At 36.4% G+C, this 22,678-nt stretch overlaps 1 long non-coding RNA gene across 1 annotated transcript; it reads left to right on the top strand.

Annotated features, from left to right (window-relative positions):
• The first annotated feature begins 15,447 nt into the window (after positions 1-15,447).
• Positions 15,448-21,925, top strand: LOC131031471 (uncharacterized). Its single transcript, XR_009103047.2, has 2 exons — positions 15,448-16,112; positions 18,253-21,925. It is a non-coding gene; the product is annotated as an uncharacterized LOC131031471 (long non-coding RNA).
• The last annotated feature ends 753 nt before the right edge of the window (positions 21,926-22,678 follow it).

The raw sequence follows: 22,678 nt of genomic DNA, 5'->3' as shown, positions 1-22,678 counted from the left end.
TCCTCGTCCACCCTAAATACATTCTTCAGACGATGGCTTGAAATAGGGCCTCGAAAGGCAGGCATTTGGCCTAGAGTGAGTAGCGAGAAATTTGTTTCCATCGTTCCCCTACCACACAGCCAAGAAACAACTCTCGTAGCGAAAATTGCAATCCTCTTTGCAGTGCCAAAAACGAGGACCATAATGTCACAATCCGTTGCCACCCCATCCATTTATTACACCACACGCAGCACCTCACACCACACATCGCCAGCAAATCCAAAGTTCCATTCACTGTCATCATTGCATCTACGTCGCCGTAATCTCAACTTGCTGCCATTGTGGTGTACTCAACCACATGAACCTTCCTCACCCCTCAACATGCATATCTAAAATGGCTCACACATAGCTATTCACGACTTCTCGAGTTCCCCTTTCATACTCAAAGCTTCATCATACAAATTCTAAGGGATCCAAATCCCTCAAGTCTTCAAAGAAATTAAAATGTTCAGCCAAGGAACCATTTGCACCTACGTTCAAGAGCACATCAGCTTCTGCATTCACTTCCCTTAGAACATGCAATACTTTAAAACCCTCGAATCCATTCATCAGGTCATGTATTCTTCTGATATGTTTATCCAAGTGCCAAGCATCCATCCTACCCCTAGCGATGTCATTCACCACTATCTGGGAGTCCCCTTCAAGGTGTAGTTTTTTCACCTCCAATGTTTTCGCCATAAGAATTTCTCCAATTGCCGCCTAACACTTAGCTTCATTGTTAGTGCCATCCACCAATCTCTTTGCTCCAAATGCTAAAATACTACCTTTCTCATCTCGAGCAATGACCCCTGCACCGGAGATCCCGGGATTCCCCCTAGATGCCCCGTCAAAGTTTATTTTGATCCATCCCTTGTCTGGCGACATCCACACATAACTTTTTTCACCAACCCTAAGAGGATAAGCCCTCAAAAGCCCATTAGTAGGCTTGAACTTGATCAAAGGCCAACCCACCAGGATACTAGCATCAAACTGAGTGAATGGGGTCTTCGCCAAATTTACCTGGGAAGCAGCATTAGAGACTAATTCCGAAAATTCCCTCTCCAATTTGATCAGAAATCGCTCCATGGGTTTCGTTTTATCCTCAAAGAGCCGTCGATTCCGTTCTTTCCAAACTTCCCACATTATTATTGATGGCATGACCTTCCAAATTGCAGCAAAAGTTGAAGAATTGTTCAAAACCGGCCACGATTCTAGCCAATCTCGCAGGTTCTCTGCCAACGGCCCCTTCCACCTCAGCCTCTGCAACCCAAATCGCCATGCTTCCTAAGAAAATTCGCATCTCAGAAGAAGATGATCCACATCTTCCTCCTCCTTACAAAGCACACAACGGAAGGAACCGCAAACCCCATTCTTTTAAGTCTATCCCCGGTCAAAATACGGTTATTACCCGCCAACCATGAGAATGCACCTACTTTGGGTAGACAAGCGTTGTTCCAACATATCTTTGCTTCCCAATCCACCATCCTGACATCTTCCTCCAACAAGGCATACCCCAACTTGACAGAATAAATTCCACTCTTCGCACCACACCAAATGATTTCATCTTGCTCCCTGGAACATGTCACCTCTCTACTTGCTAGGATATTCCTCAACATCCTTTGATCATCCTCCCCCAAATCCAGATCGCTAGGATCCTTCCAAGTCATCCTCTGTCCCAGATCAAATGATTCTGGGACCAAAAAGTCGCTCACTTTGTCTCCCCATTGTTGGGTGGTCTTTTGAACAATCCGCGGAGGAACCCCGACATCCAAGGATGGGCGTCCGTCCCAAGAATCCTGCCAAAAACTAGCCTTATGGCCATCTCCTATTTGCCATGTCAGGTGATTGGTAACCAAGCTTCTACAATTCATTAGAAACTTCCAAAGGGAAGATCCTCTAGTGGGATTTTCAATCGTGAGTATTCTCTCCCTATCTTCATTGTCCAGGTACTTGGCCTGAATTCATACCCATCTCTGCTCTGGCATACTATACATCTGCCACACCAACTTCACCCCCATAAGCATTTTAGGCTTGTCGCTCCCGGACAAACAACAGAGTCGATGGCAGGAGCCAATTCTGTGAGCATGATATCCGACACGTCCTTTGCAGATCTCGTTGACGCTACCAACTGGTCCTTTAGTGCTCTATCAGCCCTGCCTTTGCCTTTCTGACCTGCCATACATTCGGATTCCTCATGCCCCCACTCTTTATAGGACTTACATTTCATCATGATCTCTTCAACTTCTATCTCTTGCCTCCAGAAGCCCTCAGGGGAGCGGATTTCAATGGCCTTGGGGAGCAAGGGGTGTGGTTTCCACATTATGTAGATTCGAGCATACATGCATGAGTCTATTTTATCAATGGCTTCATCTGATTTGATGAATCTCCCTAACTTGTCACCGATTATCTTGAAAAATTCCTCCTTCCAATACTCATGCGGTAAGTTGTACAACCTAATCCATACTAGGATTTCCTCAACGGAGGCTTGTCGAGGATCAAAGTTGGGGATCCAATCTTTAATGTAGAACCCTACTCCCTTCATCATGAAAGACCCATTATACATGATTCTGGTTTTTTCCACTTCTGACTGAGCAATGATTAGGAAAAAGCCGTTAGTTAGGGTTTTGATCTCGAAATGGCTCCCCCATTCCTCATCAATTCATTTCCTTGTCTTTGAAAAAGTGGGCCAATCTCCTCCCCACTTCATGAAGAAGGCTCTAGCACACAAAACTTGAACCGATTCCTTCCAAGCTGATGAATCAATACAGATGCTAATGGTTCTCTTTTTCGTCGTCATCGGTGCCTCCACATGATGGGTTTCTTGGTAGTTGTTGGTTTTTTCTTCCAAAACCGCTCCTCAGTCTGCTTTTTACTCCACTTAGGAAAGATCGGGATCCTGGAATGGCCCCATTTATTCTTGTTTGCCTCAAAGGAAATGCAAGCATCGCCAAACTACCCCTATCCCCCCTTCTTCGATCTGAACCATAACGCTAGAACTGGTTAGCCCGAGGTGGAAACCAAGGCCGATGGTTGTCGAGGCGCTATGAGCCATTCTCCAGCTCTCGCGTTTGATATCCGCCGCCACCTGCAAACCCTAACCTCCTTCTGTGCTCCATCAGTATGAACATAAACAATTTATTATTCTAAAAAATATACATTTTTTTACTTTACATCATTTCAAAATTCAAAACGTATATGTGTCTTTCTATTTGTTCAATTTAAAAACTTGAATCAATGTTAGCCATTTCCTTTATAAAAGTGTGACACAACTTTGTACTTTTACTCCATGGAAACAATGTAGGACACACTCTCAATGCAAATTTCACCCTCTTCCCAAGAATGATCAAATTGTTTAGAGAGAGTGGGGTTAAAGCCTTTCATACCCTCCAAATAGAAAGCTAGATTACCCCTCAAAATCATGGGCCAAAGAGTAGCATTTTTCTTAAAGTTGTTACAATTGTCTAGCTCAGTCTATATGAGATCACCTCCCATGGTAAACCTATTCACAAGGAAACCAATGACAGTGATCAAGGAGGAGTAAGACAAAACTAACTTGGGAAAAGGATAGCGAATAGTGGTTTTAAAAAAGGCAATCCTTTCTCTAAATATAAAAAATCATCTCCCAATCATGAAATGATTATAGGAAATGACAAAAAAGGCCACAATTGAAAAGTCAATCCTTGGATCTTTACACATCATTATATTTTATGTCTTCTTGGATTGCAGCACAATCATCAACAAGTAGCTCATGCAAGGTGATCCACATTTGAAAGGAATTAGTGAATGAACCCAAATCAATTAGTCTAAGGGTGTGGGTGAGCCTGACAAGGCCAAAAGTTGTCAGGATGTGCTGACATTTATTGATGAAATCTTTCGCAATCCAACCCGAAGTTCCTTCTCCACAAAGCATCAGGATTATGTTATTACTGTAAGTAGATAATATGAGTTTTGAATATTTTTATTTGGTCATATATCATAGTGAATTGACAATCACAATAAGTATGTAGGTATATACAAGAGTCAATGGTGGATGAGAGAATCATCAAGACCCTAATTATCCCCACTTAATGTTTGATGTAATGTGTTTAGTTGCATAAATATTGAGAAAAATGTTTTTCCTTTTGTGAGCCAAATAATTTTGTTGTTTATATTTTATTTGTGTTTCACTTATATGGTGAAGACATTAGGTGTTTTTATTAGTGTCTTAAATGTGGGTAACAATCTAACCCATATATAAATTTCTAATTTATTTTCTCAGGTATAAAATGAGAAAATTTGGGTTATTAGGCCATTTTTTATACTCCAACACAAGTAACTATGGTTAGGGTATTTGAGAAGGAGATTAGAATGTGGTTGGAATGCTATTTTTGGGGATTATTTTAGGGAATTTTCTAAGAGAACAAATATTCTTGATAGATTGTTTTTTGGAAAAACATGGCAGAAAAAGGGGGAAAAGGGTTGAATAAGAAGAGGTCTTATTCATAATTCCATTAAAAAAATTATTGTGGAAGGTAGGTTTTATTTTATTGACCTATATCTCCTTATTAGTCACTATATATTTTCACTTATGTAAGATCCTCTTAAGTGAGTGTATAATTTTGTGGGCTTTGTTTGATTGTTTCTTAGTCATGCCTTAGAAAATAATAAGCTTCTTAAATTAGTATAATTCTACTTCAATTCATCGGTTTTTCTTCTTGTATCGAGGCAAATATTTGTGGATTATCATTTTTTTGTGTCTATATTGGAAGAAGCCTGCATTGTGTATCACACATCTATGTCAATATTTATATGGGGTCTATTGTATTCTCTTGGCTTGAAGGTTAGTGAGAGACTCCATAGCATTATGACCCATATGGTTTGGTGGAACGATTGGTTATTTATTGACTTATGGGTTAGTATAAAATATGATATATAGATAAATGAATATTTTTCTTGTAGTTTCCTCCAAATTGTGTGGTTCATGAAGGGCCCACATAAAAAAAATAAAAGAAGAAGTTATTGTAACTATTTGTAAAGGAGAACTTTTAAAAATGCATTAAGGAGCATAAAATGAAGGTACTTAAGCTTTGCAACTTAGAATTTTCTCTTGTTAGTATTTTTTCATAAATATGAGGTTTGTGAAGGCCCTTGTAGATTTTAATTATAATATTGTTTCCTATGGATTATATAGAAAATATTAGGTTATCAAAAAAGGTAAGAGATTTAAAAATGGTTGTAATATATTTGTGAGTTTAAAAAAATCTAAATTACTATTGGTAAGGAGGGTGAAGTTTTTGATTAAAGAAAAAACAGGTTTTGAGGGGACCCAAAACCTCATACAACAGGTTTTGGAGGGACTCAAAACCCTCAGATTTTACCAGGATCTGGAACCCACAATACAACGCTGCTAAGAGGAATAATCATAAAAAACCAACAGTCCAACCTCAACCATGACAAAAAAGACCAGCGTCTTTCACATGCACAAGGGTTTTACTAAGGCTCCCTTAACCTTCAAAAGATACCATGGGTGTTTCCAGGAACCCATAACCTTCAAAGGCACCCATAACCTTCAAAAGCACCAGATTACAATAGATATTCATACAATCACAATCTGGACATGTAGGGTTTTGAAAGGCTCCCCTAACCTTCAATCTGGGTTTTAAACTGGCACCCAAAACCAGCAGAAAAGGGTTTTCTCGGTCTCCCTTAACCTATGACATAGTCATAATGCCGCCAAACGCAAAACCTGTCCTAAACCAAAAATAACAACTGGTCAAACTGGGCCCTTGAAAACTAGTAGTGTCTAGCCTGCATGTGGGTTTTACAAGGCTCCCACAACCTAAAAATGGGTTTTCTGAGGCACCCAAAACTTGAAACAAAAGGGCCAGACCAAAAAGAATGAAAAAGGATCCTGACCACAAAACCAGATGGGAAATTGGGACAGAATAGACCCAAACCCTTCCAAGAAGACACCCCTGAGAGAAATGATAAGCAACCTTAGCCAGTAGCTCGAACAACAACAACAACAACTGAAAAGCCTCTTTACTCCATCTCCCCACCTCAATAGGAAAGAGGTCCACCTCAATAGGATGAGGAAGAAGGCAAATTGACAGCTCAAAATACTCTCTTGCAGCAAGCAAAAGTCGAACCACTCCCTTCCACCAAATCTCCACCTCTAATAGACAATGAGGGGAGAAGTCCAAAAGCCCAGAAATCCCTCTCATAGAGAAACACAGAAGAAGACCCTCCACCTCTATAGGAGAGTAACCCAACTCAGAGAAAGCCCCAGGAGACCAAGGACAAATAACAAAAAAATCTCTCATCAAAGAAGAAACACAAAGAGTACCAAGGGAATCCCATAAAAACAAAACCAAAACAAGCTCCCAACCCCCAAAGAGCTCTGTGAACCCTCCACACCTACCAGAGACAATAGAGAAGGGCAAGAACGGGGGACAAGAGGGGCAAGAACCACTGACACTGACAATAGGGCCAACAAAACTCTTAGCCATAGATCCGCCAAAAAGCACAAGCTCCACCCACACAGCACCAATCGTGACCCCTCCAATAGCACCGCTAGAGAACTAGATGGAGCTTAGAGAAGCACGAGAAGAGCCATCCATCCATCGAAGCCCATGGGGGACAAACCTCAGAGCTCCCCTGAGAACCCCCTCAGCCACCGGAAGAGCCAAAGGGTTAGGAAGAAACACCATTGATACAGAGGAAAATAGAGGTTCCCAGGTAGGATTAACACACAAAAGAACCCATCCAGCCTCGAACCTACTCTCGTCATCGCCATCATCTTCCGATTCGGCTCCCTCTTCTCTTGAAGAAACCCTAACTCCAGAACTCTCATCGCTCCCTCTCGTCGCCATTCAATAAGTAACTTGTAGTCTAATTTGGTAAAGTTAATTGTTGCTTGAGCATATTTATTTTGAAGGTGAAAATACATAAAAAGAAATCAAAGTTATTATTCATACCTTGTTCAAATTTAAAATATCATAAAAACAATTCTTAGACAAGGTATAGTCACTTGAAGTAAAAAATAAATTCCAATAAGTAATTCCTATGAATTTGAAACTATTTATAAACTATCCAATGGTAATTTATAAAGAATCATTCTTAGGTTATTTTGTTGGTATAATCATGACACTTGCAAAAATAAATAGATAAAAGAAAATAGTAATAACATTTAAGAAGTAAATAATACCAAAAATATTATAAGCTTATATATATAATGGTGAAACCCTAGTAATGGTTTCCTAAAAGTTTCCATAACCCTTGCTAGCCTCATGGCTAAATAGAAGGGTTCAGTGGATGATCCTCATATCTTTATATAGTAATGGGGATGAGATATTTGTGTGAGAAAAATGTACTATATAATTCAAGGATATCCTATTAGGTCACCGTCATGGTTGAAAAGTTTTGATCTCTTGTTACTCTTGGTTGTGAGATTATAGTATGGCTATAGATGTATGATTGTGATGTTGTTGGATTAATCATAAGTTTAAGACAACGTGCTAGATGTGATAATTCATCTTCTATCTTGAATATATTATTTTCATTTTAATACATAATTCATACTCTAATATTATATTGTAATAGGATTGTTGCTAATAACACATTTGGTGTGCTTTGAAGGCTAGATTATTTTGATAAGGGTTTTTGGGGGGTATATATTGTGTTATGTATTTATTTCTCCATTGAAATGATTTTATTTTATCTTACAAGTATTCTTTGATTAGATTGATATGATATCCTATTAAGTAATAGTGTTAACCTATCAAGGGTGCATAGTTGTATTTAATTTATCGCACTCTCTAGATGTCATAATTTTTGTCCATCCTTAGGCATGTGTTCTCCATGAGAGTTTACAAGAATTTTTAAAAATATACCATTAGTATATTCTATCATGCATGTAAAGATAAAGTTAAGTACAATATAAATTTTAGAGTCACTAATCATGAAAAGAGGAGAGAGAGGTTAGAATTATTTTTCCTTTGTGAAAGTGGTAATGTAATGCCCCGCCAGGAAACCCCGAAGGGATAAGCCAAAATACAAGAATAGAGTGCAATAATTTTATTTTTTTTAAGTTACACCACATTAAGATACAACAAGATATCAAAGATTCAGATTACATAGCGGAAGACATCAACTAACACCTAAAGAGTTTCCCAACGAGATTACTTAAATTTCACAATTCACTTAACTCACACAATTAATCCAAAAAGTTGTTTATCTTAATAACGAGATAATTCTGAATCAGGATAATTTCTTTCAAAAGATGGAAATATATAATTCACAAGATAAGGTTCATCCATTAAGATCCATTCATAATCCTCATTCAAGCTTTTCATAAAAATACAAGCCATACTTCTAATATTCTAACACACTAGAATTTCATCATAACCATATGAGATCTTTCAAGCATACAGAATTTCCTTAACAACAACTGAATATATTCCATTACTCTAAGTTACATTCTTTCATATACCAATTTATTGCATTTTAAAAGACGATTGCATACATGCATCTACAATAATTCTAATCTAAACCACTTATGCATTCGATCAAAATGGCATTCAAGAAAGGACTGCAAATAAGCATATAAAGTTAATTCCATCTTATCCACTTATACATTCTAACATAAGCTATTCCTACATGATAAAGTTGAATAAGGAAAACATAAGAGAATAACATCACATAACACCATAATGATCTCGGAGTTCACCCCTAAAGGGCTACATCTCCGGGTCTACTCAACTGCAAGACCCCTCTGATAATTAAAAAGTTAGGAATACAAGAGGTTACACCATTTACAATCCTGCCATCAAGGCGAAACATAAACAATATACAAACGACCACATCGGTCAATTAATACATAAACGATCCTTGAAAAGAAAAGGATCCAGCTGAACATAATCAAAGCTAATACAAGGTCCATTGGAGCATCCACAAGACTGAGTCATCACCACCCAAGGTCTAACATGAAACCGATACTCACAAGGGCAAAGACAATAGGGCGACCCACAAACGTGCTCCTAACAGAACAATACAACAACACACTAGCGAACATAGGGACAAGTGTCATCACACAACTTGGTATGGTTACCATGGCAGGTCTTCATAGGTTCCGGCCCCATACACGGGTTACCCTGGCAACCTAATCCGAGCCTCCGGCCCATCCAAGCCTCATGTGGACCCACACATCCTCTCGTGAAGACAAGGATGATGGTTTGCCATTTCAGGCCTTCTCACAGCATGTCGAGTCTATGTTAGCACTCATCCCATGTGTGAGGCACATTTATCTTACTTAGAGATTACATTCTAATCTACTGATAGGTTATCACTTATTAGACTCACTTTCGATGGGTTACCCAATAGCCACTTTGGGTGCAGCCCCCAATCGAAAGCCACTTTCCCATACGACACTAGACTAAACTCGGACGAACTCAAAAACCAAGGAATACACATGGTCAGACAAACAGAGTTCAAAATGGAGAGATCCACCATTTGGTCAAACATGACTTCATACGAGGTGCACTGACAGACGGTACTCTAACTAGAGACCTGACCGACTAAGGTCAACCACGAATCATCATTCGACACCCACACAAAGGATATGACCAACTACGACACCACCACAATACAACAGTCAACTCGGAACCGAGGACTAAAACAGGTACCCCAAGTAAATCCATACGATAGGGACCTATCGAACAAAGCACGACTTGCCATTACATAAGCAAAAGCGAATACAGAAATTAAACTCACAAAGGCAATAATCGGAAAAGACAATATTTTCTCATATTGATTTAAGCATAAAAGTTGATCCAATTCTCTGATTGATCTAAGTTTTCAAAATGCATTGACGGAAAATCACTGTTACCAAGTGAGTACATTACCACAATTTGCAATAGTACCATTGTCTATTTCTCAAACAGAGGGAAAATATAAATTAACCATTCATTTTACTAAATGAGAATATCAGTAACTAAACAATTTTCCCAAATGATACTTAATTAAATTTCCAAAAGCACATCATTTAAATTCATAATGTCCAAGGGTTAAATATTCATTTCTAACATTTCCAGATGGCCTATATCATTAAAAATTTCAAACAATATATATTCTTGAATAAAGTATGATTTATCTCGAAAAATTTTTTTCCAATATAAACAATATTTCATCTTTTTCAAAAGATGCTCCCCTAATATTATAGGTCCAAAAGGATTAAATATTAATTCATATATATTTATAACCCTACGGTTAATAAAATATACACAATTAATATTTAACATTGCATAATAATCAAATTAAATATTAATCAACATATATACATTTATTTCCATTGATAAATATATATTAATATTAATTAATAATTAATTAAACACTTTATAAAAAAAACTTTTAAACTAATAAATTTATTTATTAATTTTTTTTTTTAACTAAAAAAAAATAATAAAAAAAAATACAAATTAAAAGGGAGGGCAAGGGTTTCCACGTGGACCCCACGTGGTCCCCATGGGAAAGCTCATGCAGCCCCCAAAGGGGAAGCGCTGCTTCCCAAGGGAGCACGCAGCTCTCCCCAAAGGGAGCGCTGTTGTTCCCAAAGGGAAGCACGCAGCATCCCTTGGGGTGCGTTGCTATCCCAATGGGATACGCAGCTCCCCAAAATATAAACAATTTTTTTTTAATCTTTTTTTTAAAAAAAAAAATTTGCTGTTAGTAAAATTCATACACAATAAAAAAAAACACAGCCTCACAAAGACTAAAATGAAAAAAAAAAATTTATTTATTCTCCCATTTGCAATTTTAAAATACCCAAATCAGGAAAGGGGAAAATTTCTCCAATACCAACAGCGTATTGGCCAAATAAGATTGAATAACATTCATATATCAACCAACAGGCAAATATCTCTGATAAAAAAACTTGAATGTGAAAGCATTAACTTAGAATTTTAACAAATTTCATTGAAGAACAGCCAATCTCAAGTTTATCTTTGAATTTAAAAAAAAAAACAACAACCAGAGCAACCATAATCCAGAACTGAAATGGAAATAGAACAAGAAGAGATTGGATTGGAATTACAATCACAACTGTATCATTTTTCCCCAATAGCTGAGATTTTTTATTTATTTTTAATCTCCACAAACAGATTACTTCAAAATCCAAAACAATTTCTGATAAGCAAGAACCAAAATATAAACCAGAATCTTACCTCTTATAGCAATCCTGGAAAAGATTTAGTGAGGAGCCCAACCTGCAGGCTCAAGAGATTTCTCCTCCTCCAAAACCCCCAAATTTTCATCCAAAAATATTTTTTTCCCCACCAACATTTTTCCAAAAGTCTAGGTTATAAGGAAGAGTTGACCAAAATTTCATTTTTTTGGAATTAAAATTTTTATTTAAAATAATTCACGAAAATGATTCTTTTCTAACTATATCAATAAATTGAATTGCTTTTCCCATATAAAATTGATTTTCTCACTCAACTAAAATTTAACCTTTCTATTTCAAAATGCCAAAAGATTAAATTAATTCTATTGAAATTAAATTTAAATCTTTCTTTTTCAACAGCATATACAAAATGCATTTAATATTCAAAATCAACCATTTAATTGAACTTACTCCCAATTTAAGACGAGCAATCCAATATCAACGATAATCGCATAACGAAATCCTGATTAATTTAGTCCATTAATATTTAATGCACAAACACATATTTAATCAAATTAAATACTAAGGACTAATTAATCAATTTAACCATACACACCAAGCACGCAAACCAAGAAAGTCAACCAGACATACGACTCGCAAACCCAAACAAAAAGGGAATACCGACGACGACTGACGATGCTCACTTGAGCACGACTATGGTCAACTAGGGTCTTACGACCACCTAATCCAACTCTAAGGATTAAAGAGGTACACTCAAACCTGCAAACCCAGGTGAAGACGAACCTCGCACTCATGCGGCATTGTACCTGAAATCTCCTGCAACCAAGAGTCATACATGCATACATATATAAACTTAATGAAAGCGTTAGCCCGATATTAATACCACGAAAAAGGAACACTGAACAACTTCCATACAACTAGTGCGAAAACCACATCAACAGCTATGCATTAAATCAAACATCTGACTATAACATTATATTAAGATAAACTAACCAAGATTAAACCGAGATTAGAAATTGATTAGGGCAGGGGTACTACATGTAATTTAATTTCTCTGTCGTGTGTGATGGTCATAGGATGACATGACATATTAGGCACAACCATGTTGTGTGGTAATGATCTATATGGTAATGGTGATAAATTTCTATGTGAAAACCTATAATAATCTACAATTTTAATGTAGGAGTGTCAAAATAAAGGAAAGGAAAATTAACATGAAACATGGAAGTAAAATGAGCATGTAAATCATGTAAAGTCAATATCATGGATACATCATGAGACAATTAGATGAGATATATTAAGTAATGTGTTATAAGCACATACACTATTGATATATCTTGGAGTACAATGTCCCTAGAATAAGCACATCAAACATGGTGATGTGGCCCTTAATGAATAATACCCATGTAAGCACATAAGACACTAAGCTAATCATATTCAAAAAATATGGTATTTAAGAGTGTGAAAACATAATGGTTAGGTTAGACAATAGTTTTTAGTGTTAATAGAGATCTCAATATATGGAATTTAAGAGACTACTAGGTAACTGATAGTGGGGAATATTGTTGTATCAAATTATTATGTTTACTATAAACTAAATTTAGTGATTGATTTCTTGCTATCACATTGTATGCATATTATATGCTATTTTTTGTGAACAAGATTATGATTTTGTGATTTGAAATCTCATTTATTAGTATAGCTTGAGTTGAAGGACTTGGGGTTTCCAAGTATATCTTGGGTATGAAGATTAGAAAAGAGAGAAAACATAAATATTTGGTTGGGCTAGAGTAAATATGTGTACTATATAGCACAACATTTCATTTTAGCATATAGTAGACCATTAAGCAAACATTCCTATTTTATACGGAGTGTGATTTTAGTTGAGCAATGTCTTATAAAAGGCATAGAGATGGAAGATTTGGAGCTTGATATATGATATCATCTATACTAGATTGGGCATTTCTACTCTTGAGAAATGAGTGTAGATATTGTGTAGATATTTATGTTTTTCCTAGGTGAATAATGAATGAATTAAGTATATTATACACTAGTGTATATATAATTTATGGTAAATCATGTAGTGGAGATAAAAAGCCAGTGGGAAATTGAACTATCTCCTTAAGAAGTGGAACAATTTCCTTGATTAGTTTCAAGCACCCCCCATCAATTATGAAGTGAAACCAATTGTTGACATTTCATTGATGAGCTATTGTTTGACTTTGTGTGTTGAATTTTTCTCTTGGGCAACAATTTAGTTAATATGCTAATATTTATGTTTGAATAATGTATAATGAAACTCACAATGATATAGTGAGCACATGTTAGAATTTGAGGTTGAATCTTTTTTAAAATTATTGGACCTTGCTAGAGATTTGGTATAAATTTCAATTTGAATGGTTAAGGCATGTTCTCTAGAGAATCTTTGAGGCACTCTAGAGTGCTATAGACCCAAGAAGTAATGCAATAGTTTCTACAAGCCATGAGAATGGCTTGGGTGTTATCGCAGGGACCTTGTTTCATGAATGCTCCACTAATCATTAATGGAATTCAACAACATGCATTTATAAAATTGATATCAACCACTAATCAAGGGTATGGGACTAAAATAAATCTAGATTGAATGAAATGCTGGTAATTATAGGATTTCTCTTACATTTTTCATTTCACATGGAATGCCTTACCACTACGCTTAGATGATCTAATCCTTAAAAACAAGATTTATTATTTGAGATTTCATGATAACATATTCTAGAACATTCCTTATGTCATTTTTACATGATCATGCTATACATGCGATCACTCTCATTGTACTTGCATGCTCATATCTTACACAATACTACTTGACCTTACATGATGGCATTAGACACATATAATTCCACTAATGGTTTTTCTCACATGGAGGGTAAGTTGTGGTCATGTTTACATGTTCAATAATGATTATATCATATAGTTCACATATTGTTACATTGCAGATTTTTCTTATCACATATCTTTTCCACTCATTTCAAACAAAATTGACAACATCATTATGCACTCAATTTGAGGGGAAAATATAATCTCCATCATTTTCCAACTATACATAGTGTTATACATCATTGAGGCCAACTTGGTCATAGCTCCATGATTTTCTTATACATGATATGATTGGATTCTCATATTTGCATAGTGTACGCTTGTGTGCATTATGTGTGCTAATTTGGTCACAAGACTATTTAACCTTATTTTTATGTATTCATCCAAACAAGATGGTTCCTCTTTACACCTTATGCGTTGCATATACTTTGTCTTACAACACTCTGAGTATTGTCATAAGTGAAATATTTAAATTAAACTATTTGGACACAAAATGACCCTAATCTTGAATCTATCATCCAAAATTTGTAGCTTTATCCAATTACTATAGAGAAGGGCATTTAATCCCAAATGACTTTTGTTAGCTTGAAAAAGGGTACATAGACAACCTTTTTTGTGGATATGTTTCATGAAACAACCTAATCCATTCAACTCAAATATGGAATGTCTAGGTCCCTAGCCAACACTTGCAAAGATTTTGATCATCCCTTGAGTTGAATCACTAGGATCACATATTTATATAAACAATGTTATACTATTAGTTTCATCAAAATATCAACAAAATATCTAACTATAAATAATTGTAGAGTATCACAATGAGGTTACTAGTTGTGTACATAGATATTGTTTAACAATGGAAGAGGCCTAACTACTAACAAGGTAGTCCATAGTCTTCCCTTAGTAAATAGTAGACCCTTATAATTTTTAAACAACCCTCCATCTAAAAATAGTTACAAAAGATAGGAGTAGAGTGCAGTCGCATCATCATTAGATAGATTTATGATAGGACTAGATTGTATGGAAAGAAATTAGTTCTCAACTAAGCTACATGAATTGATTTTGTTTTGTATTAGTTTAGAAGCAAACATAATTCATCATAAATTACAAATCTTGAATCCAATCTGAAATTTTAAATCTAATCATTGATAACAATAAAAAAACAAATTATCTCATATCAATACATGAAAATAAAAAATTAAATACCTCTCATCTCTTATTATTACATTTCAAACTAACTCATGTTTAATGTAACCCTGATTGTTATTCATTAGATTGATCCTTTAATTAATTCCACTTTTTATTTTTCTTCAATAAAGAAATCGAAAAAAGCATTGCTAGAAAGAAAAATAAATAGTTGAGTAGGGCCCAATACTTTTCATCGTGTTGAACGGTGAAATAACGGTACCCACATTTTTCGCACTTCTATTTTGAGTTTCAGTTAAAAAATGACAGTGGTTTTAACAGACCCCTACTAATAGTAGGGCTTCTTTCCTCCAGACAGGGTACTGTTAACGTAAAAATCATGTGGTATAGAGCCCTCTTGGAAGGCTTTTTATCATATAAAGAAGAGTAAAGAGTGTGACAGAGGAAAAGAGCGCAGGGAGTATGGAAGGAACCCTTACTTATGTTTTTATTGCCAGAAAGAAATGCATAAGCGGAGCCTGCATCATGGCGTCTAATCCCAATATCCCAAACGCAAGCAGGGTTCGACTCTGATTTTGATGTTGCCAATTAGAATTCTGTTAGAAGGACTTTTCTATGTGATTTTTCAAGTTAACAGTCAGAGTCTTGTTTGAATGGAATGTCCTTCAATGTTTCAAACCGAGTTTGACTGTGTGATTTTGACGATTTTGATGCTGAGAAGCAAACCTTATTTGGAGGACTTTCCTGTATGAATTTTATGTTGATAGTTAGAGCCTTTTTTAATCCTTCAAACAGAACTCGACTGTGTAATTGTGATGTTGACAATCAGAAGTTAGTACCCTGTTTGAAGGACTTTCCTGTGTGATTTGCTGCAGTTGTTGGTGCAGTATGCTATTCTCTATTCATTCTCTTTTCAGGCTTCTTCATTCCTAAAAAGGTAAGCAACATTGTATTCATATTTCCTTTGAAAAAAATTATTGTAAGGATTTAACTCTCTGAGAGGCAATTGTATGTGTGCTATTTAGTTCATTTTGGCATCTCTGTGGGAAGTCCTCCAAACAGAGCTAGACTCTGCAATTTTGATGTTGCCAATCAGAATTCTGTTTGAAGGACTTTACTATGTGATTTTTTATGTTGACAGAGGCCCGTTTGAATGGAATGACTCTGTGATTTTGATGATGGTTTTGATGTTGACAATCATAGCCTTGCTTGGAGGACTTTCCAAATAAAAAGTCCCTCAAATAGGGCTCAACTGTGTGATTTTGATGATTTTGATGTTGACAATCAGAAGGCTATTTGGAAAACTTTCCTGTGTGATTTTTATGTTGATAGTTAGAACCTTTTTTATTCCTTAAAACAGGACTCAACTGTGTGATTTTGATGATGATTCTGATGTTAACAGTCAAACCCAACTTTCCTCTGTGATTTTGATGCAGAGCCCTGTGAGGGTTTGAGTTGACAAAACAACTTTTTGGGACAGAGCTCCAAAACTTATAGGTCCAACTTGGGGACAGTCACACAACAATCTCAGACCCTACAAGACCCTAAGCATCAGCACAAGCATTCTAGGTATGATGGGTGATTCATCATACAATACCAAGCCAACCCTTCTAAGGCTTCAACACTTACTCACAAGGTATCTTGCACATGACATGGCGGACATTGGGCAGTGATCAAGAAACCCTTAAACATGTTTATGACAACATTTATGAACCCCAAAAGGAGACTAGATTGATCACAACCTTCAATCTAGAGTTTGACACAATGAAGACCACACTTTGACCTAGTAGCCCTTCAACGTTGGACAGCACCAATATACACAACCACAAGGAATATTGACACCACGTGCATACATGAAATGAAATGATTCAACAAGGTCTAAGACATGCAACAAATCCAACCTTTGATGCTTTGGATTGTCCTTGAGAATCAATGCTGACCTACTAGCCCTAGAGCCCCAATTAGGTCACTTTTACAAAGGAACTACCCTACAAATTGGTCAAACAAACAAGCCACCACATGGAAAACCTTCTATCAACCTCCAATCCAGCAAATCCATCACTATTTGGGGTCCAACCTTCTTCAATTCTGCCCAGTCCTCAAAACTTAGTCAAACCGTTAACCTGTCACGTGGAGATGCCAGGTTAAAAACTCTTGGTCCTTCCTCCATCCTTCATGGCCATCTCTGAAACCTCCAAAATCCTATAATACACGTTTATACTTGACATTCCCCAAAAGATCTTGGTTTTTGGCCCATGGAATGTCAAGTTATGGCTCCATTTGTTCAAAACCCTAGGTTTGGAGGGTTTTCTGACCCGGTATGAGAAAATTGTGAAGATCTCTCTCCCTACTGCACTAAAACACCTCAAACCAATTGGAGATGGAAGACAACTCACTGTTCTAACATGCCAAGTACATCTTAGGCCAGCATCAATCCGTACAAAAGAGAATTAAATGACTGTTACATGTTTTTGCAGCAAGATTCAAGGAAAACGGAGATGTTTGTATTGCAAATTCTTCAAAAATGTTTTAACAACCTTTGCCTCAGTTGGGAAGTGGCTTATATAGGCCCATATACAACTGCCAACCAGATATAACCACCTTTTGAACCAAATAGCCGTTGGTTTACAAATTTGGCAAAAGTTGCACATACAACTTTTGTTGCAACTTTGGCAACATTGAACTCGAACCGACCAAACTCATCTAGACACATGAGAATCAGGACAAATAGGCCACATATGGCTCAAACATAGAAAATACATTGATGTCACCCATTTGTGCACACTTGGGTGTCCATTGACCACTAGTTGACCAAGTAGGTCCTGATAGGTTACAAAGCACAAAATGGCACCAAAGCCTTACATCATTATCAAAACATTATGAAATGGTCCAAGGGACCTTATTACATCATAAAAACATGAAAACACAAAAACAAAAGACAAGGAATCTTCGTGAGCCCTCTAGGTGCTCCTGCACCAGATCTAGATGATGATTTTGATGTTACAATTAGAACCCTGTTTTGAAGGACTTCGCTGTGTAATTTTTGTTTCTACTTATAATGTGAATTCATGGTGCAGCCAACGTGAATCCAACAACCAGAAATGAAAGACAGAGGCTTCTATAAAATATTGGAAACTTGCTGGGATATTGGGATTAGATGCCATGATGCAAGCTCAGCTTTTCAACAAACAAGTGTCATGTTTCGCGAATTCCTTTCACGCTGTCTGTGCTCTTTTCCTCTATCACATTCTTTCCTCTTCTTTTGTACTTCATTGCAAACCAAAAGCTCCTCTTCACTGTTTTGTTTTTCATACTTGTTTATGGTAATCTATGTAATTTTAAATGTGTTTAATATGCTTTATTTTGCATGTAGAATAAACTGAGCAGTGTGTGATTAACCTTGTATAATGTGTTTTTAGTCTGTATAGGCAAAGACTTATGTTTTCACCCATAGTTGAAAAACTCGGACTCGCCACGGACTCGGCAAACCAAAAATTTGGACTCGGACTCGGACTCGTGAAAGACTCGTGAAAGACTCGACAAGGACTCGGCAAAAAAAAAAACCATAGTTCTACAAAAAAACATAAAGAAATTAATGCATTTAGAGAACATAAGAGCCATAATTGAAACATTACACATGTCAGATACTCATAGTTTCAAACTTTCAACTCTAAAATGTATAATACCAAGATTTCTTCAATGCTAATTATGCTTTTATATGGAGCCTAATCAAACTCAGAGGTTAAATTTTCCCTACTTCCATCGGCGCAATTTCCCCCTATATTTTTCGACGGGGGTTTGGGGGCAGCGCCCCCAAGTTGGGGTCAAGGGGCATCACCGAAGGATCCTAAAATTTGACTAAGTCTGGAAAATTGAAGAATCCTCCAAAAACTAGATTTTGCATTATAACTCCTGGAGGTCCGAAACCACTCTCAAACATTCTGACAGTATATATGGAATATAACTTAAAGTATAAGAAACTTATACTTAAATGTTATATTCCATATATGAATCCTGACAGAGAGACCAAAATTTTTCACATGTTAAACTCATTTTTAAAGCTTGCATGACTGTTTTCTGGGTCGGGTGAGTCCATCTGAAAGACTCACGAGTCCATGCAAAAGACTCGCGCGAGTCCTGGCAAAAACTCGCGAGTCTTTCAGATGGACTCGCCTCGCGAGTCCTTGGCGAGTCGACTTGTGGCTCCCATGGACTCGTGAGTCTGTGGCGAGTCCACGAGTTTTAAAACTATGTTTTCACCTCACTAAACGTCTATTAATCTCCATTCAGGAAGCATGCCAGCTTTTTCTATGGTGTGCAGCATTCTGATCTTAAAATCAGAATTTTAGAACGTTTTCTCTTTTTCTGATTTGCCCCTCATTTTTTTCCCAGTGTTTTTTTTCATTTTCCTATTGAAAGTCAAGAAAAAAAATCTTCTCACCAACGAACAACGAGCAGGGAAAAATGTAAGACATTTCCTAATGTTTCGTATAAGGTTTTGGTTGTTATGTGGCATTCTGCAAACAGTTCACATGCCTTGTCTCTGATATGAAATTTTTGTATACATGCAGAAACCATAGCATAGCCCTCATTTATCAGCTTCATTGGCCATCTAAAGCTTCTCACCTGTAGTCCATTCATTACAAAACCAGACCCAAAAAATCCAAGTATGTAGACATGGGAAAGCTCGAAATTGAAATTCTGATTTGTTAGGGTTATGTAATATTTCCTGCAAACTCTGCCCATTTTTCCTCATCAACATTGTTGACTGCGTGACACAATTTGTGCAGAATCTTAAGGTAAGTCACTTGCCATGGTTTCAGCGAGCTTTGATTTTGTTTTTATTAATCCGTACACAACCAAATCATTTTTTGTTTTGTTTTATTTCATTCTAGAACAATTCTGTTGTTTTATATCAGCAGCAGTAGCTGGTATATGTTCCCTATTTGTTTTGAAGAGCATTTCTCTGCATCGGTTGCCTTTGCATCCATACTCTTGTTTATATATACCAAGGTTTGAACAGAGTAGGCAATGATTGTATTCATTTGGGCTTCATTGTATGTATATTTAACGAAGGAAGGATTATTGGGTGCTTTCCTCTTGATAGTTTGGGTTCTATAGGATCTATGTCATGCAGAGAAAAAAAATTATTGGACTATATCTATTTTATCTGTTAGTGGACATTTGCAAAGAAGGCTCTCTGTAAAAAGCCAAAAGCTCAACAAAAGTGAGATGTTGCATCAGCACATTCACTATCTAGTGGTCAATCTTTCCACTGTTGCATCAGCACGTTCAAAGAAATCTCTCTATAAAAAGCCAAAAGCTCAACAAAAGTGAGATGTTGCATCAGCACATTCATTATCTAGAGGTAAATCTTTTCACTATGGTATGTATATATTCATTTTCCACTCAATTTAGCACTTAAATGCTTACATTATTTTTCCACTCAATTTAGTACCCTTTTCCTTATCCATTTCTAATCAAACAAAAGTTTCTGGAGCATGCTTGAACAAAACAGCGAGTCAGTAGTTACATACATGAATTGTATACGATGCAGATACCATAACAAAACTGCCAAAACTTCAAATGAATAGAAGCTCATCCAACGAGCATAAATTGCAATGCTCCTGTTTCTCTCTTTATATGTCATTGGTTTAACAGGACCTAGTCTAAGAGCAGATATATCAAGAACTTTATCTTACTTGTACTCCTAAGCTAAATTGCAGCGTCATAGTTAGAAAACAAAAAGGAAATCTATGGAAGAAGCAAACAAGATAAGGTTGATATTGGTAGGCATGGATGGGAGTGAGGAAAGTATCCATGCTCTTCTATAGACTCTCTGTGACCTCAGTACTGAGCAAGATAGGTTGATTATAATCCATGCTAAGCCCACTGGATCTTCCAAGGCGAAAGCAAACAAGGGTGATATTGGTAGGCATGGATGAGAGTGAGGAAAGTATCCATGCTCTTCTATAGACTCTCTGTGACCTCGGTACTGAAAGATAGGTTGACTATAATCCATGCTCAGCCCACTGGATCTTCCAAGGCGAAAGCTCTGGCCCATTTCAGTCATTACATTTTTACTCATTTGGGTTCTATTTGGATTTAGATTAGATACATTTATCATTTGTTTCTGAAGTGCCATGTTTCTGTGATTAGCATTTGAAGAGGCTGATTTCTGATTTAGTTTTTATGTGGGCAGATTCACTTGTGTCGTTCCTGACGTTAGACAGAAGAGGATATTAAGTAGTCTATGACGAGGCTTTTTGCAACAGCAATGGAAAAAAGCACATAAAAACGTGTAAATTTGATCATATTCATTTAGGATCAGTTCAAACCATAAGCTGTATTTTGCATGGTTGTATGAATTTCCTTCAATTATGTGAACTTATTTGTATCTTCTTTAGGTGGGTGCTCAGGTCCCTAAGATCTTTCTATTTAAATCAACATTAGGTCTGATATTTTTGAGTAGTTTTAGAGCTGATTAGATTGAATATGTAATGGAATCCTGTATATGGCGCCCGAAATCAATGGATTGGCATCTTTCAGCTTCTTGTGAAAGCCGAAGCACATTGGTAAGGCCCATCAATAGTATTTTTATGTGAGATGTTAGTAGAATCTTGCCGCAACCATAACATGTAAGAGCAATGCCATCACTGGAAAAAACATTTTTCTCAGCTTATTTACTATGCTTGATAGAGCTGTTGAAAGCAACCTCAATAAAAAACTATTGTCAATTTTCTTGTTGAATTCTGATCAAATATAAAATCCATGGTTCAAAAGGGCCAAGTTATTGTTCTCTAACAAAAAATGAACATTGAATATTGGTAATCCATCATACATATTATGTATCATAAATATCTACGTATGGAAACAATCAACAGTGGTAATCCATCATATTATGCTGTTTCTGGATTCAACTGTGTATACATACACAGTTGAATCCACAAGTTCAGCATAATTATCATTATGAACTGTGGAAATTTAATATCTACAATATGATAAATTTTTACCTTTGAAAACATGTAGAATGCTTTTGTATCTCTTCAATCAGAATAAAATAGATTAAAGATAGCAATCAAAATTAATTCACTATTACATTGTGAATGTATTTATGACAAGAACGTAAAGCAGACTGCGAGTACCATGTAGCTGTAAATTTTAGCTTGGGCATCTGAGATGTTATGTTTAAATTCCTTCACACTATTTCTGCCAAACCTTTTCTATGAGCAGTTCCATCTATCACATAAATCAATTCAATTTTGATTACTGTTTGGCATGCTTTTTTTTTTTTGGTCAATATTGGATAAAGATATGATATGTCAATAGTTAGAGAGGTTAGTAAAGATATGTAGAGATGGAAATGGAAATAGAGAATGAGAGGAAGATATGGGGAGAAAGGGAGGACAAAGGGATAGAAAGAGCTAGAAGACAATAAGATAGATATAAAGAAATAGATTGAAGAAGAAATATGGAGAGATAGCAATGGAGAGCAAACAAAGT

The sequence above is a fragment of the Cryptomeria japonica genome, chromosome 10, assembly GCF_030272615.1.
Source record: "Cryptomeria japonica chromosome 10, Sugi_1.0, whole genome shotgun sequence".
In the NCBI taxonomy this organism is placed as follows: Eukaryota; Viridiplantae; Streptophyta; class Pinopsida; order Cupressales; family Cupressaceae; genus Cryptomeria; species Cryptomeria japonica.
Note: the sequence above shows the minus strand (reverse complement) of the source record. Positions and strands in the feature narration are given on the sequence as shown.